We start from the raw sequence: 14,666 nt of genomic DNA on the forward strand, positions 1-14,666 counted from the left end.
GGCATTGTGGGATACTCCTACAGTATCCCTGGCCTCTGCCCAGCGGACGCCAGCAGTCCTTCCCCAGCTGTGACAGCAGAAATGGCTCCTGAACTTGTCAATTGTCCGGGGGGCGGGGAGCTGGGGGAGGGGGGCAGAGTTGCTCTGGGTTGAGAGCCCCTGACCCAGGCTCAGCAGGCACATGGGTGAAGTCAGGACTGTGTATGTCATGTCCTCTCTGGCTAACAATAATCGATGGAGTTAAAACTAATAGTGGCTTCTGCTTGGTCACTGGGACAGCAGAGCATTCACTGTTCTGCCTTGAGAGAACAATTTTCCTGTGTTTTAACTAACAAGGCCCTTGTGATGGCTGGATTCTGGGCACCCCAACTAATAAGCGTGCCTATAAGGCAAAGAAACCAAAATCAACGTCCTCCCTGATTGCCAGGGAAGGGGCATGTTTTCTTTCCCCTCCCTCTCCTGGATCCATGCAGTAATTAGCCAAAGTAAAATGAATATTAGCTCATGCTTAATTGCCTTTACAGTGTACTCGCCAGCACTGATGCAGTAGTGCTAAAGCAATGTTTTTTAATAAATTTTTTAAAATTTATTTTTATTTTTGGCTACATTAGGTCTTTGTTGCTGCGCGTGGGCTTTCTCTAGTTGTGGTGAGCAGGGGTTACTCTTCGTTGCGGTTCACGGGCTTCTCACTGGGTGACTTCTCTTGTTGCAGAGCACGGGCTTTAGGCGCGTGGGCTTCAGTAGTTGTGGCACGCAGGCTCCGTAGTTGTGGCACACGGGCTTAGTTGCTCCACGGCATGTGGGATCTTCCCGGACCAGCGCTCGAACCCGTGTTCCCTGCACTGGCAGGTGGATTCTTAACCACTGCACCACCAGGGAAGTCCCTAAAGCAATTATTTCTTTAACTTTATGGCTTTAAATAATCCTTGGCTCTGAAATTCCCTGTACCCCTCAGCTACGTAACCACAGGCCCCTCTGCCCTAAATCCTTTTCTTATACTTTGTAGCTTTTTAAGCAACGCCCCTCTTTAGGAAGACATAATCCCTTCTCTGTAGAAAACATGAAAGACCTGAACAAATCAAGATTTCTCCATGGAGAATTCAGCTAGTCCTGTGCTTAGCTCCGAACAAGGAAATCCATCTCTACACCAAGCACGCCATTACCCGGACTAATGCCTGACTTGAATAACAAGCAAATTATTGTGCTTTTAATTGTACCCTGCTCGGTCACAAAGCACGTGTGAGAGAGGAATGTGCCCACTTCTCCAGGAGAAACAGGTCAGGCCTCTAATCCTCCTGTTCTGTCACCTTCCCCTCCCCCTTTCCAATCCTTTCTCTTCTCAGCAGAGCAGAGAGAAAAAAAAGAGACAGCTAAATTATGTTTAAAATGGAAGAGTCTCAAAGAAGAAAAACGGCGGTCAGTACTGACTTGGGAGAGGATGCATTATCTATCCACAGCCTCTGCAGTGTGGGCCATTTGAGGACAATCAGTGTTCTAACCGGCTTGCTGGAGGGCGATATCTGCGAGCCTAAACCAGGCTTTCTCAGCCTCAGCACGACTGCTGGGTGGGGTTGGATGCTTCTTTGCTGTGGGCCTGTCCTGTGATGGAAGGACTTTTAGCCTCCCCTAAGCTGTGACCATCCAAAGTGTCCCAAGACACTTTCAAATGTCTCCTGGGTACAAAATTGCCCCTGGTTGAGAACCACGGCCCCAAGCCCTTCCATATTGGGATGTACTTGCTCTCTCTCCCATTCTCTCCCCCCCCCCCCCCGCATACACAAAACCCAGGAAAATCATGGTTCCTGTGTTAAAACTGGGGAGATCAACGTGCTCTTCATGTAGGTAGAATGAGCGGAAAGGAAAAAGACACTGACTTGTGTGTAGTCAGGGGACAGAGTGGGAACCCCCTCAACGCCAAGACTGAAAAGAGTCTTAGGATGTGGGTGTGTTTCTGGCTCCCTCTGGGAAGTGGCAATGCCCCTGGTTGAACAAGCCAACTTTCGAACGCCTCTACCCTGTGCACTTTGGAATCGGGCTTGCTGTGGGCGAGATGAGGAGTGATGGCGATGCTGCAGAGATGAAGGCGTCTGTGAAGGTGCTGACTGTCTCCTCCCACACTACTTGGGACAGGGGAGAACTACCCAGCTTCGGAGAGATACCCATTGCTCAGACAATGACGATCCTGTCTTGGACCTAAACATCGGGATGAAAGAGGGCTACTGACAAGACAGACGTTGTGCAAGCACGGGGTTGCACTTTCATTGCAGACATTGAGGCAAACATTTCACTCCTTGTGATATAAGACCTCCCCTATTTTTAGGAACTTACAAGAAGCATTATTGCTTGTTCTTACCGGCCAGAAGGAAAGGCGGGAGAACGAGCACACTGCAGTGAGCCCCCATCTCCACTAGATGGCGGTGTACATCTTCCTCAGAAGCCAGGCGGGCAGCGCTCCGGGCAGCTCGTTGGCCTAAGCAAGACAAGGGCCACTCTTCTTTCGGGAGACAGGCGTCTCCTGTCATTGTCGGCACAAACAGCCCCAAACAATTGCACTGACCACACAGCTCTATGCCACGTTCCAGGGCACTGCCGTCTGTTCAGGAGTGAATGCTGGGAAAATGAACCACGCTGCTAATTTGCTTGATTGGGGGGAAAATAAGATCTCAAGTGACAGTGGGTGTAATTTATTTTTCCAACAGGAATAGGGGCAAAGCCATTTCATCCCCCCCATCCCAACTGCTACCATAAATGAAAGCAATCACCTAATTAGTCCTGAATTACTAACTGGCAGGGTAAAGATCTGCTGGAAGTCAAGCTGAAGTGGGGAGTCTGGAGGAAGGGATGTGATTTCTGCAGGGGAGGAGGGGAGGGGTAGGGCGGGGTGGGAGGGGCGGAAGGGGAGGGGAAGGCCTGAAGCCCATTGTGAGGCCCTGCGCTCCTGTGGTCTGGGGGCCGTGCTGGCCCTGACCCTGGGAGAAAAAGAGGCTCAGTGATGTCTTCAGGCCGTTCATTTTGTGCAGGAGAATGACTTTATAAACTGAAGGAAAAAGAACCTGTTGGAGAAAACCTATCCGAGAGTTTCTCTGAAAATGCTACAGATGAAGATGAACTGGCTTGGGAAGGGGAGCACAGCCCTGTGGCGCCTGGCCACCCCGCTGCTGGTGGACCCCCCAGGAAGGTTCTGTCACGGAAACGACAGGCAGATCTGAAACCAAGTTGGGCTTTACGTCATTAAGAAATCCCCCAAAGGAATGGAATAAAGGCCTCCTTTCACACTTTGGGTTTTGCAGGTGTCCTGAGGAAGTGCCTCTTCCCCAGCTGAGACAGCGCGCTGTCCCCGCGACCCGGTGAGCGGCCCTCGTCCTGCGGGGAAAGCAAAACAGCAGCGGGGTGGGTGCGCGCCCAGAGCTGCCCCTCTCGCAATTGATTTGTTCAGGGATGATTTCTTGCGTTCTAGTTAGATGTGACTTTAATCGAAGTGCTTTCCTAAGGCGATTTATCACAACTGTGAACCGTCAGTTTGCACAGCTGCTGCTCTTTTAGGGAAACGCACAGGCTCGGGAGGCGGAGGGGCCGGCGCGGGCTCCCCTCTTTCCCACGGACCGGCCCGCGTGCCCGTCGCCCACCAGAAATATGTGCGCCTCGTCCTCAGAGGCCGCCGCTTCTGTGCTCGGGCTCCTCTGCTGTTTCTGGCTGCTGAACAGCCATCTCCTCTCTCCTGGGAGGGGCAGCTGGTTTCCTTTTGGGGCGCTCCCCTTCTCCCCGTCTCAGCTCCTGCAGCGGAGACGAGGCTGCCCCTCTCTCCCTGCACGCTGTGGGCTGGGTGTGCAACCCGGCTCGGGCCACAGTCCCCCACCGTCCCCGCCGACCCCGCTCGGCGCCCACCACAGCCGGCAAAGCCCACACGGGGCGCCCAGTTAAAGCTGAACCGCAGATGAAAACCACGACTTTTTAGGGTGTCTTCAACATTGCATGCAACATACTTTTACTAAAAAAATTACTGTTTATCTGAAGTTCAGCTTTAACGAGGCGGGCATCCTGTATTTTGTCTGGCAGCCTTCTTGGTTCTAAAGAAAATGTTTGTCCAGAGCAGTTCAAATTGGAATCAGCCTAGGACTTTTTACTGGAGCTTTGGGGAAAAAATACTTAAAAGGTATCTGTTGGGACTGCTAGGCTGGTAGGATTCATGCTTGCAACTGCTGGGAGCCAGCTTTGCTATTATGTGGGGAGAGCTGCTTGAACTAGAAGCCAACACCACAGAGAGCAGACCTGTTTCATTTGAACAGGTGGATCCAGCTGTTCTTGAAGCTGGCCCGGTGGGTGGTAGAGGTCAGGGTGCTGATGGCCAGGAGGGATAATAATTTCCTACCCCTCAAATCTGGGAAGTGAAAACAGCAGGGCTGAATGTGCCCACGGGGCATGGCTTCTGTTCAACTGGAAGAGTGGTGAATGGCTATTGGGTGACAAAAACAGTCGGTCTACTATATTCTTACTTTGTTTGCTAATTGTTTTGCTCCATGTAAACTCTTTGTTGCATTAGCTCTTGTTCATGACATCATGTCTGGAGACAGGGTCTGATAGACTTACATGTGGAATTGGAGATTTAAATTTCAAATCTGCCTCTGCCTGCTTGAGTGGCTTTAGGGTCCTCGTAACCTCTACAAAGTTGAGGTTCTGGGTCTGAAACCTAAGAACAGAGGTTATCGTAATCCATCTGGGCTGCTATAACAAAATACCAGAGCCTGGGTAGCTTATGAACAACAGAAATTTATTTCTCATAGTTCTGGAGGTTGGCAGTCTAAGATCAGGGTGCGAGCAAATTCACAGTCCGGTGAGTATCCTCTTCCTGGGTCACAGTTGGCGTGTTTTCTCTGTAACCTCCCAAGGCAGAAAGGTCGAGGGACCTCTGCGGGGTCTCCTTTATGAGGGCACTAATTTTGTTCATGAGGGCTCTACTCTCATGACCTTATCACCTCCCAAATGCCACACCTCCTGATACCATCACTTTGGGGGTTAGGATTTCAACGTATGAATTTTGGGGGAGGCAAATGTTAAATCTATAGCAGAGGTACTTTCCCCATAGGATGGGGGAGAGGGAAAGTATGTAAGCACCTGTCATAGGGCCTGGTGTGGAGCAGGTGCCCCATACAGATGTTATTACAAAATATTGAGTATAGTTCCCTGTGCCATAGAGGAGATCCTTCTATCTATTCTATGCCTTCTTTGAATGACCGTAGCACTTGTTGTCGGTATCATTTTTATGTCTGTTGTTGCTTTGTGACTGAAAATGAAAAATTTCTATTTGTCCATGTCCTGGCCCTTACATAAAAATGTGTTCATTTATCTATTTCATAATTATTGACTACATCTTAGACACCGTGTTAACTGCTGGTTCTAGATGTTAGTAAAATATAGACCTTCCTGCTCAAAGGGTCACAGTATTTGTGGGAAAACAAAAAAATGAACAACCTATGTCTCTAAGAGCTTTGTACTTCCCAAAGAGAACACACCTCGTAGGTACAATAAATACATGTATCATACGTAAATGTATAAATAGTTAATGGGGTTATACACCTGAGATAACTGCTTTTCGATTCTGAGGAAATGATGATTATATTTCACCAGGAGCTCAATACCACTCTGAGAATGAGGGCTTAACCCACGACTTGACTCACTGCATCGCTTTCCTATATGAAAATACACAAGTCTGTACATACGCTCTAGAAAAAGGCTTATCTGGCATGCATTTCAGATAGCAAGAAGAAAACTTCAAGAGGTTCAGAGAAGCATCCAGAAGCTCAGATGACTGTCTGGCACTAATACAACTTGCTTGACAGGAAAATAGAGCTGTAAATCTCACAAAATTAGATGATCTTTTAAGAATTTCAAAACCTCCTGCTATTAATTGGAAATCCTAGAAGAATAGCTTCTTTTAAAATGTACTGATAATATGCTTTACAGCTTAATATTCAGAAGCCTATGTTTTGGCTAAGTGAGCTTCAGGAAGGAAGGAAATTTGCGGTTTACCTCCACTTCCTTTGGAACCGCTGGTTCCAAACATCTACTTCTATGCACAGTCATCTTATCATCTGTAAAATGGAGGCAACTCTAAGACAACAGAGTTACAGAGATGTTGCACAGCTCCATGTGTCATTGTCTTCATTTGTTTCAGAATACCAATAACATCTAAGCTACTACTGAAAGAGTGCTATATTACTTGGGGTCATCTAGTGCAGCTCTGTCAAAGTAAAGAAAAGGGATCTAGAATGACTATAATTTTCCCAAGAGGACACAATTATTTTATGGTAAATCTGGGACAAGAACCCTGATCTCTTTGATCCCATTCCATTGTTCTTTCATTGGGTTCTGAACAACCCAGAGAAATAAAGAGAAATAATACTCCTGTGTGCTGTGTCACTGGTACAGGACATGGCAAGATTGGAATTGGAGCATTACATATTAAGAGGTATCTGAGAAATTCTTCAACTAATTGAGATATATACCAGGTACATAGAAAACAGTATGTTTTATGAAGATGATTCTGTGCAATGAACAGAGCTGGTAACACACACTGGAAGGTGAATTCTCATTTTCTGGCACCTTGAAAACTCCACCTCAACATACACGTTAAAATAAACATTGGAACTGGGTCATATTTAATTCTGCATGCTCTTGTAAGTCAGCAAAATATTCCATATATCATTTAAGTTGTCACTCACTTTTTAACTTGACTTTCAATTTCTAAAAGTCTTTCCAAACATAAAACAGAGGTGGGAAAATGGTATATGGGAAGCTGCAGAGATGAAATAAGCTTATTTCATTAGGCATAAAGATGAATATCCAAACAACTTCTTCATGGCTGAAAGTGTCCAAATCTACTGTCTTCATTTTGTAGTCAAGGCTTCCGGAAAAATATGCTAACGGATTCCTTATTACCCGAATGCCCCATATCAGTTTCCGTAGGTATCATTATATATTATGGAAATTTTTCTCAGTGACAGTGAAAGACATCCTGGCTGAACATCCCCCTGCCCATGACACAGAGATGATGGTCTCAAGCTATCTTGAAGGCGTTGGAGCCCACACTATCCGTTACTAATATTAATGGAGGATAAAACTTCATATTCTGTTTGCTCTATATTTGTTAAATCACTTCTTCCCTTCATTAAACTGGATGGCCCATAATTGAGTCTGTAGTGTGTCTGTCATTGGAAACTGAACAAATTTTTGTTGGTTTTATTAATGTCATACGTTTCTAGGGACGGTCTATTCAATAACTAAGTCTAGTTTCACAGTTACAAATAAATTATGATGTAACTTTGAATAAATTAAGCTCATCATAAAGGAAGGATACTGAGAGTTGCTACTACCCCTTCCTTGAGGGGCTCTTGTAAAGCACTAAGTAAAGTAACAGAGGTGTATATGTATGCATATATTTTCAATGATATTTGTACAGACTTAAAAAGAACTCTACAGAATGCATTATAAAAACCTTAATGCTGTGTGTCCCTAGTTCCCAGCTCTCTCATTAAAACTACTTAAATGAACACAATCTTATCTGTTAGGATAGCTATCAGAGTACTCCAAATACTACTTCTTGCAGTACCCTGTCCCAAACATTTGCCATCCTCTTCCCATTAGTCCTCAAGTCAGAAGCCCCGAAGATCTGTTCATTAATTTATGAACACATTTCTTCATCCAGCGAAGAAAATTGATTGATCCCTTACCAAATTTCAGGCACCATTCTTCAGTATGATTTATAGGCATGTTCAGGAAATACAGCAGTGATTAACACAGATGAATATAGTCTCTCTTGAGCTGAGGGGGGAGACAAAAGTAAATAAGCAAATATAAAATCATAAGTATAGTGCTTCCCTGGTGGCGCAGTGGTTGAAAGTCCCCCTGCCGATGCAGGGGATACGGGTTCGTGCCCCAGTCCGGGAAGATGCCACATGCCGCGGAGCGGCTGGGCCCGTGAGCCATGGCCACTGAGCCTGCGCGTCCGGAGCCTGTGCTCCGCGTCGGGAGAGGCCACAACAGTGAGAGGCCCGCGTACCGCCAAAAAAAAAAAAAGCTATGAAAACAAAACCTATGGATGGAGACCTACATGAAAGATGGAAGAGTATAATAATGGCCAGAGTACATTACTGTGGCAGAAGCAGCAGCCCTTAAGGAGGACAACTTCATAAATTACAAATCGGATTTAAATAGACAGGGAATTGAAAGTGGAGACATTATTTTCTGCAGAAGATGACGGGCAGGGGAGAACAAAGAAAATAAAACTGAGATTGTTAGCAAAATACAATGCTAAGCATATAAGTTAGGACTGAGTCCTTAACTTTCATTTTTATTAATGACTCGGTGAGTATAGATTACTGACTACACAGAACCAAGCCTGGGAACACATTTTATATTTATGATCTTTGTGCCTAAAACTAGATTCTCCTGCAATTTAATATGACACTAGGACAATGACTGGCCAAGTTTTAGATTAATCACCCTTACACAAAGATTTTTCATTCATATAATCTCAAACAAAACTGCGTCACCAATTAAGTTCCAGATCCTATGCACTCTGGCTGAAGATATAAATATCTTGCAAGCCCAGCGTCACTTTCCTCTTTCTCTGGTAACAAATCACACTTTCTATTATGACAATGGCCCCAGTTATCGGCCCAGGAATAAACACTTGACTCAGGAAGAGCCAATTAAAGCCCTCCTTTAGAGTTGATCGAGAGCTTTAAGGTTAGAGTATTTCAATCTTATGAAATTTTTGTAAAACAAAATTATTTCAAAATCTACTAATTATTCTTTAAGTTCTAGAAACTGCATTCTGTGACTGAGAGGACAATTTATTTGCCGTCGTTTCTGCTCTGCCCACTTTATGTTTCTGTTATTGTGAGATAAAGACAGTGGGGAATGGCTAACCAATTCTGATTCATTCAACACATGAGTGCTTCTTAGGTACAAAACACCATTCTGAACATTGTCCGAAGTAAAAAGATAAAATAATACCTAGCCCCTTATAATACCTAGCCCCTTACCCTCAAGGATCTTCCAGCTTAGCAAGGGAAATAAAACATGCACACAGATGACTGCAACAAAAAGAAGATAATGATTGCTGCCAGATGTTTGGGGAGAATGAGTAGAGCAAAGAGAGAACACAGAACAAGGCAACATTCAACAGTCAGCCAAGAACTATTTGTTGAGCAGTTGCAAGCTGTGACCTGGAAATGGAAGAGGAGAACATAGATCCTCACATGGGCAGGTAAAAAATCAAGTGTTATTACTTGTAACACAGCTCTTCAAATATATTTTTTGGCACCAAGTGCCTACTAAATAGCCTTAAATTAAAAACTAAATAAGGATACAGTCTCTATCAAATATAGCCTGAGGTACTGATGCCTAAATACTAGGATCACAGTATTTGTGTTCCCAAGGATGCCTTTCTATTGCTTTGCTTCTTTCCCCCTTTCCAAATTAGCTAATGCTGCCTTAACAGGATATCTATTTCACTTGTTCCAGCCTTTTTGATCCAATGTATTGAATAGCAGAATAGGTGAGTTACAAGAGGATATTTTGACTTCAAACAACAGAAATAAAATACTATATAATTGAAAAAAAAGAGGCAATCTTTCAGGCACATGTGGATCCAGGAGTTCACATGTTTTAACCAGGTCCCTTTCTCTCTTCCCCACCCCTTCTTCTCTCTGCCTTTTCTCCTCTCTGGTATCTCTCATTATGGGATTCAAATATTTCCCTGTTTATGTGGGAGCTTCTGGCACAGCTGCGGGCTTATACGCTCGCAGCTCCAGGGCTGGCTGGAAGGGTCGGGCGCATCACAGCATAAGGTTGCACAAGGTGTGCACTTATATAGCAGGGCATCACATCTATGAGTGATGGATGATCACATTGTATACAGGGGTAGCTTCGCATAGCTTTTACATCACTTTTCTTGAAGATGGCAGTAAAATGGTATGTTTTTACAAAATCAAATAGTGTAACATTGTCCAAAAGATATACATAAAGCATTTAGAGGAAGGAGGCTCCTTTTTCTTTTAACTCCGGCACGGATTGTCTATTGGACAGTGGTAACCCTATGTCATCACCCTCGTTACTCCAGCAGAACTCCAGGGATTAGCCCTGCATAGCTCTTGTTAGCCTCTATTCCCTTCCTTGAACACTGTAGCCAGAAGGTTTTTTTTCCTCCTCAAACCTTAAGTATTGAAACCTGGAGGAGGGGCATGTCTGAAAAGAAAATGATGGACTGGACTCTCCCTAGAAGGACGATAAATGGGTGGTCAACAAGAAAAAAAATATCCTCTGTACCAGGAAATGTTTGAAGTGTTGTTTGGGTATCAAAAAACGGGTGCCCTACACATAAAGCAACAAAGGATATTGGTCTAAAAACAACACCATGGCCAAAGGTGCATGGCCTATTTCAACAGAGGATTTGAAAGTTAAAAGTTAACCTGTAAAACATTCAATTCAATTTCATCATTTTACAGATGGGCAAAGTAAAACTCAGGCACAGGAACAGAAGTGCCAAGGTCATACAGGTGGTTGGTGGAAGAGACAACCAACTTCCCAACTTCTGACTTTTTAGGTGTGTGTGTGTGTGTGTGTGTGTTGTTTTGTTTATGTGCAAGGACATTTTTCTTTAGTACACTAACATTACAACAGAAAGTATAGTCTTGTTTTGGTTTTCTCTGCGCCCTCAATTCTGTATAAGACAGTTTCGCTGCCCTCCAACGGAAAGGCTCAGCAAGAGTAGAGACCACCATAAGCAGTACACGTGGGCACCAAGGGCAGATACATTGCCCTTCCTTGTGTAGGAACTAGGGCCACTTGTTGCTGGGCCAAGTTTGGGCTGGACCTGCAGGATGGGACACCTTTGAAAAACAGCTTCCTAACTGCACTACTACCTGCTCTGGCATCCTGATTCCACTCCCCAAACCCCCCAAATCTTCAGCCAGAAAAAAAAAAAAAAAAAAAAAAGAATGGATCACTGGATCACTGGATCGATGGGGAGATTTCTGTCTGCTCCTCCTACTGTCACCTCTTTCTTGCTATTTCCTGCCCGAGGAAACCTGACATCAGCCCAAAAGCATCTCTGGAAATGGGTAGGAGGGAGCCTTACACCTGTCAGCGCCAGAGAAGAAAGTGCGCTCTGCAGAGTTCTCAGTTGTTCCATCTCTTGCGATGAAAGGAAGAAGAGGAGCGAATCCGCCACAGATTTACTGGAGACCAGGGTTACTTCATCCGGCTCCGGCCACAGTAACCCCTGAAGACCAAAGATGCATTTCCATTCCCAGCATTTCTTGTTGGCGTCTTTCCCTACAGGCTAGCCCAGTGCCTGGCCCCGGAGAAGTCTCTGCGTAAAGGTTCTTTAGGTCATAAATCAGGCTCCTGTGTGTATGTGTGTTTTTCTTAGGAAAAACTGGCACAGACGAATTAGCAGTAGAGACTGGGGGCTCCCTACTACCCTTCATGCTTGGCGGCATCACCTTCGACTACCTCGCATTCTCCCGGCGCTGACAGCCCCGGCTCCGGACCTCAGGGTTGGAAGCAGTCAGCCCCAGCTAGAACCGCCCTGTCCGGAGCTGATGCCACCCTGTGCCTAGAATGTGCGTGTGGGTGCAGGCAGGCGAGCGAGCGGCTTCTACAGTGAGACCGAAGCAGGAGCTCAGCCTTCGCCTGCGACCTGCAATCCCCAGATTCCCTGGGGACCTCGAAACTCCCAATCGGAGGTACTCCCCCCGCCCCACAGCCGCCCACCCATTCCCTCCCCCCTTACCTCAGCACGCAGCCCCTCCCTGCGTGATGTTGCAAAACCGTGGGGAGGGTGGGCGCTGGGAAGGGTGAGGAGAGCCTGAGAGCGAGCGAGGGTGGGAGGGAGTGGGCGGAGGAGGAGAGGGAGCCGAACGCGCATTTAAAGCGATAGCCATCCTCGCTCTCTCCCCAGTGCTGGGCTGTTGGAGAGCTCGAGCTGCAAGCCACCGAGCGCGAGCTCGAGCGCGGCGCGCTGGCCGGGGAACCCGAGAGCGCACGGCGCCCCAAGCTGGCAGGCGCCGCGGGACCCCCCACCCTCGCCGGCTGCCCTTCCCCGGGCGCCCCTACCCTCCTCGCCCGCAGGAGACCCTGGGCTTCACCGGAGGAGCTCACCCCAAGGGGCCAGGACTCCCGCGGGCCCGCCACCGTCCCCTCCAGTGCCGCCGCCACCGCCGCAGCCGCGGGAGCAGCACGGTCCAGCTGGGGAAGCTGCTCCGCGCCCTGACTTTGATGAAGTTTCCCTGCTGCGTGCTGGAGGTGCTTCTGTGCGCGCTGGCGGCGGCGGCGCGCGGCCAGGAGATGTACGCCCCGCACTCCATTCGGATCGAGGGGGACGTCACCCTCGGGGGGCTGTTCCCGGTGCACGCGAAGGGTCCCAGCGGAGTGCCCTGCGGCGACATCAAGAGGGAGAACGGGATCCACAGGCTGGAAGCGATGCTCTACGCCCTGGACCAGATCAACAGCGATCCCAACCTGCTGCCCAACGTGACGCTGGGAGCGCGGATCCTGGACACTCGTTCCAGGGACACTTATGCGCTCGAACAGTCGCTCACTTTCGTCCAGGCGCTCATCCAGAAGGACACCTCCGAAGTGCGCTGCACCAACGGCGCGCCTCCGGTTTTCGTCAAGCCCGAGAAAGTAGTTGGAGTGATTGGGGCTTCGGGGAGTTCGGTCTCCAGCATGGTAGCCAACATCCTGAGGCTTTTCCAGGTAGGGGGGCGCTCCCTCCGGGGCAGAGCGCGCCGTAGCTCCCCGCGCTCTTTATCCTGAAGGCTGGCTTGGACTCCAGGGGTGCGGGGTCTGGTCAGCCTTCGCTCATTTCCACCCTGGAGATCCTGCCGAATCCCTCCCACCTCACCCGAGGAGGTACTTTCCCTGCTTGATTCATTTCCCTTCCATCTCTCCCCTGTCCGCGCTCCACTCCATCCGGCTTGACATTCTGGATTTATGGCCCCATTTAGAAGAAACAGTCTCCGAAAAACAAGGCGATGATTTAAATGGGTTTGCATTCGAGTGAAATATGGTTCCAAAACAGGCTTGTAAAAGTGCCGGGCTCCTGTGAGAGCCACCTAGGCGCAAGGAATAGGAAAGATGAGAAGACGCCTAGAAACTAGGCATTTCTCAACTCCCCAGCTTCCCTGCCCCAAGCCGCCCGACAAGCTGCAGCTGCCTTGGAAAATTTCGAGAAGAGCTTAGGGAGGCAGTTCTTAAACCGAAGGCTAGGTCTTCACCTACATTTGGACGTGAATTGCCCATTTCGCTCGGGTTGGATTTCCCGACCTGTAACCTGTCTCTGCGAGGGCATGGGGCGGAAGGCGTGGGGACTGTCCTCAAGCGGGGAGAAGCCACCCGCAGACGTGCCCCCAGGTGATTTGCTCTGGGCAGTTGTTTGCACCGTCTAAACTGCCTTTGCGATCTGGCCACTGGCAGGAGCCGGGCGATCAGCTTTCTACTCCTGCTAACTGCGAAGCACAATCGCTTTCTCTGCACCCACCCTGTGCCCATCCTTTCCCACGACCTCCCTAACGCAGCCCCCAACCCCAGTCCTGGGTTTTGAGGACGATTCTCAGAGCCAGACAAGAAGGCGCCTGGAGGGAGGCAGTAGGGTGCGCTGAGCAAGGCCGGGCGGTCCTCTAGCTCCGGGTGCAGGCGGGCAACGGCGGAAGATGCGAGGACGGCGGATCGGGCCAGCTGAGCCGTGGGCGGTGCTGCAGTGCTCTCTCACCGCCTGCTCCCGCAGCCTCGGCCCCACGGCTCCTGTGCCGCCCTGGGTATAGATGGATGGCTTCTGGATGAAGAAATTGAGTTTCAGGGTCTGCGTGACTATGGATTCTCTTTGTTTCTCTGTCTTTCTTCCTGTGTGTCTCTCTCCTTGTGTCTCTTTCTCCCTGCTGTTTTTTTTTTTTTTTTTTTTTTTGTCTCTCTGCTTTTACGTTCTCCCTTTCAATTTCTGCCTCTCTTTTCCTTCTCTACCCCTATATCCAAGTTTTTTGTTCATCTCTGTCTTGAAGTGATCCTTTCCTAATGCATAGCTCTCTCCCTGCCTGGTAGGACCCAAGCTCAGTTAGTCCCTTCTCCAGATGTTCTGGCTGACCCTTATGCTCCCCGTAGCTAAAAAGTTGGCTCCCTCTCAAGTGCCTTTCCTGAAGCATGTTGGGTTTCTGGAGGGGACTCCTTGTGATTCAAGCTGTCACTACATCAGCACCCAGGAGTGTGAAGCTTGTGTTTGTGCCAGAAGGAGGGGTGCCTGTCTAAAGCTGCAGCCTGGTATGGCCCCTCTGAGCCTCTGAGCATCTCTAGCACCTCTTGAGTATGCCACCATGGAGATCTCTAGATGTTTGCAAGGCCAAAAGTGCTTCTGGGCAGCCTTCACTTTGAGGTAATGCTTTCAGGAAGAGCCTGGGTTGTTGTAAGCAAAACCCGGAAGCACTTCCTTTACCTCTGAGCTTAAACTAGAGAACCTGAGGAGGCAGCGCTGCAGGGAGGATGAGGCCAGAGGTCACCTGAGAACCACAGGGGCAACTCACAGTAGTTTTACTGGAGCTCTGGGGGTTGAAGGCACATTTGCTGTTTGACATTTTTAAAATTATTTTGGTGCCTTCACTTGGAGCTTG

General features: G+C 48.1%; 1 pseudogene; it reads left to right on the plus strand.

Annotated features, from left to right (window-relative positions):
- Positions 1-11,890: 11,890 nt before the first annotated feature.
- LOC137205619 (metabotropic glutamate receptor 7 pseudogene) lies at positions 11,891-13,842 on the plus strand (annotated as a pseudogene).
- Positions 13,843-14,666: the final 824 nt, after the last annotated feature.

Source organism: Pseudorca crassidens, chromosome 14, assembly GCF_039906515.1.
Source record: "Pseudorca crassidens isolate mPseCra1 chromosome 14, mPseCra1.hap1, whole genome shotgun sequence".
NCBI lineage: Eukaryota > Metazoa > Chordata > Mammalia > Artiodactyla > Delphinidae > Pseudorca > Pseudorca crassidens.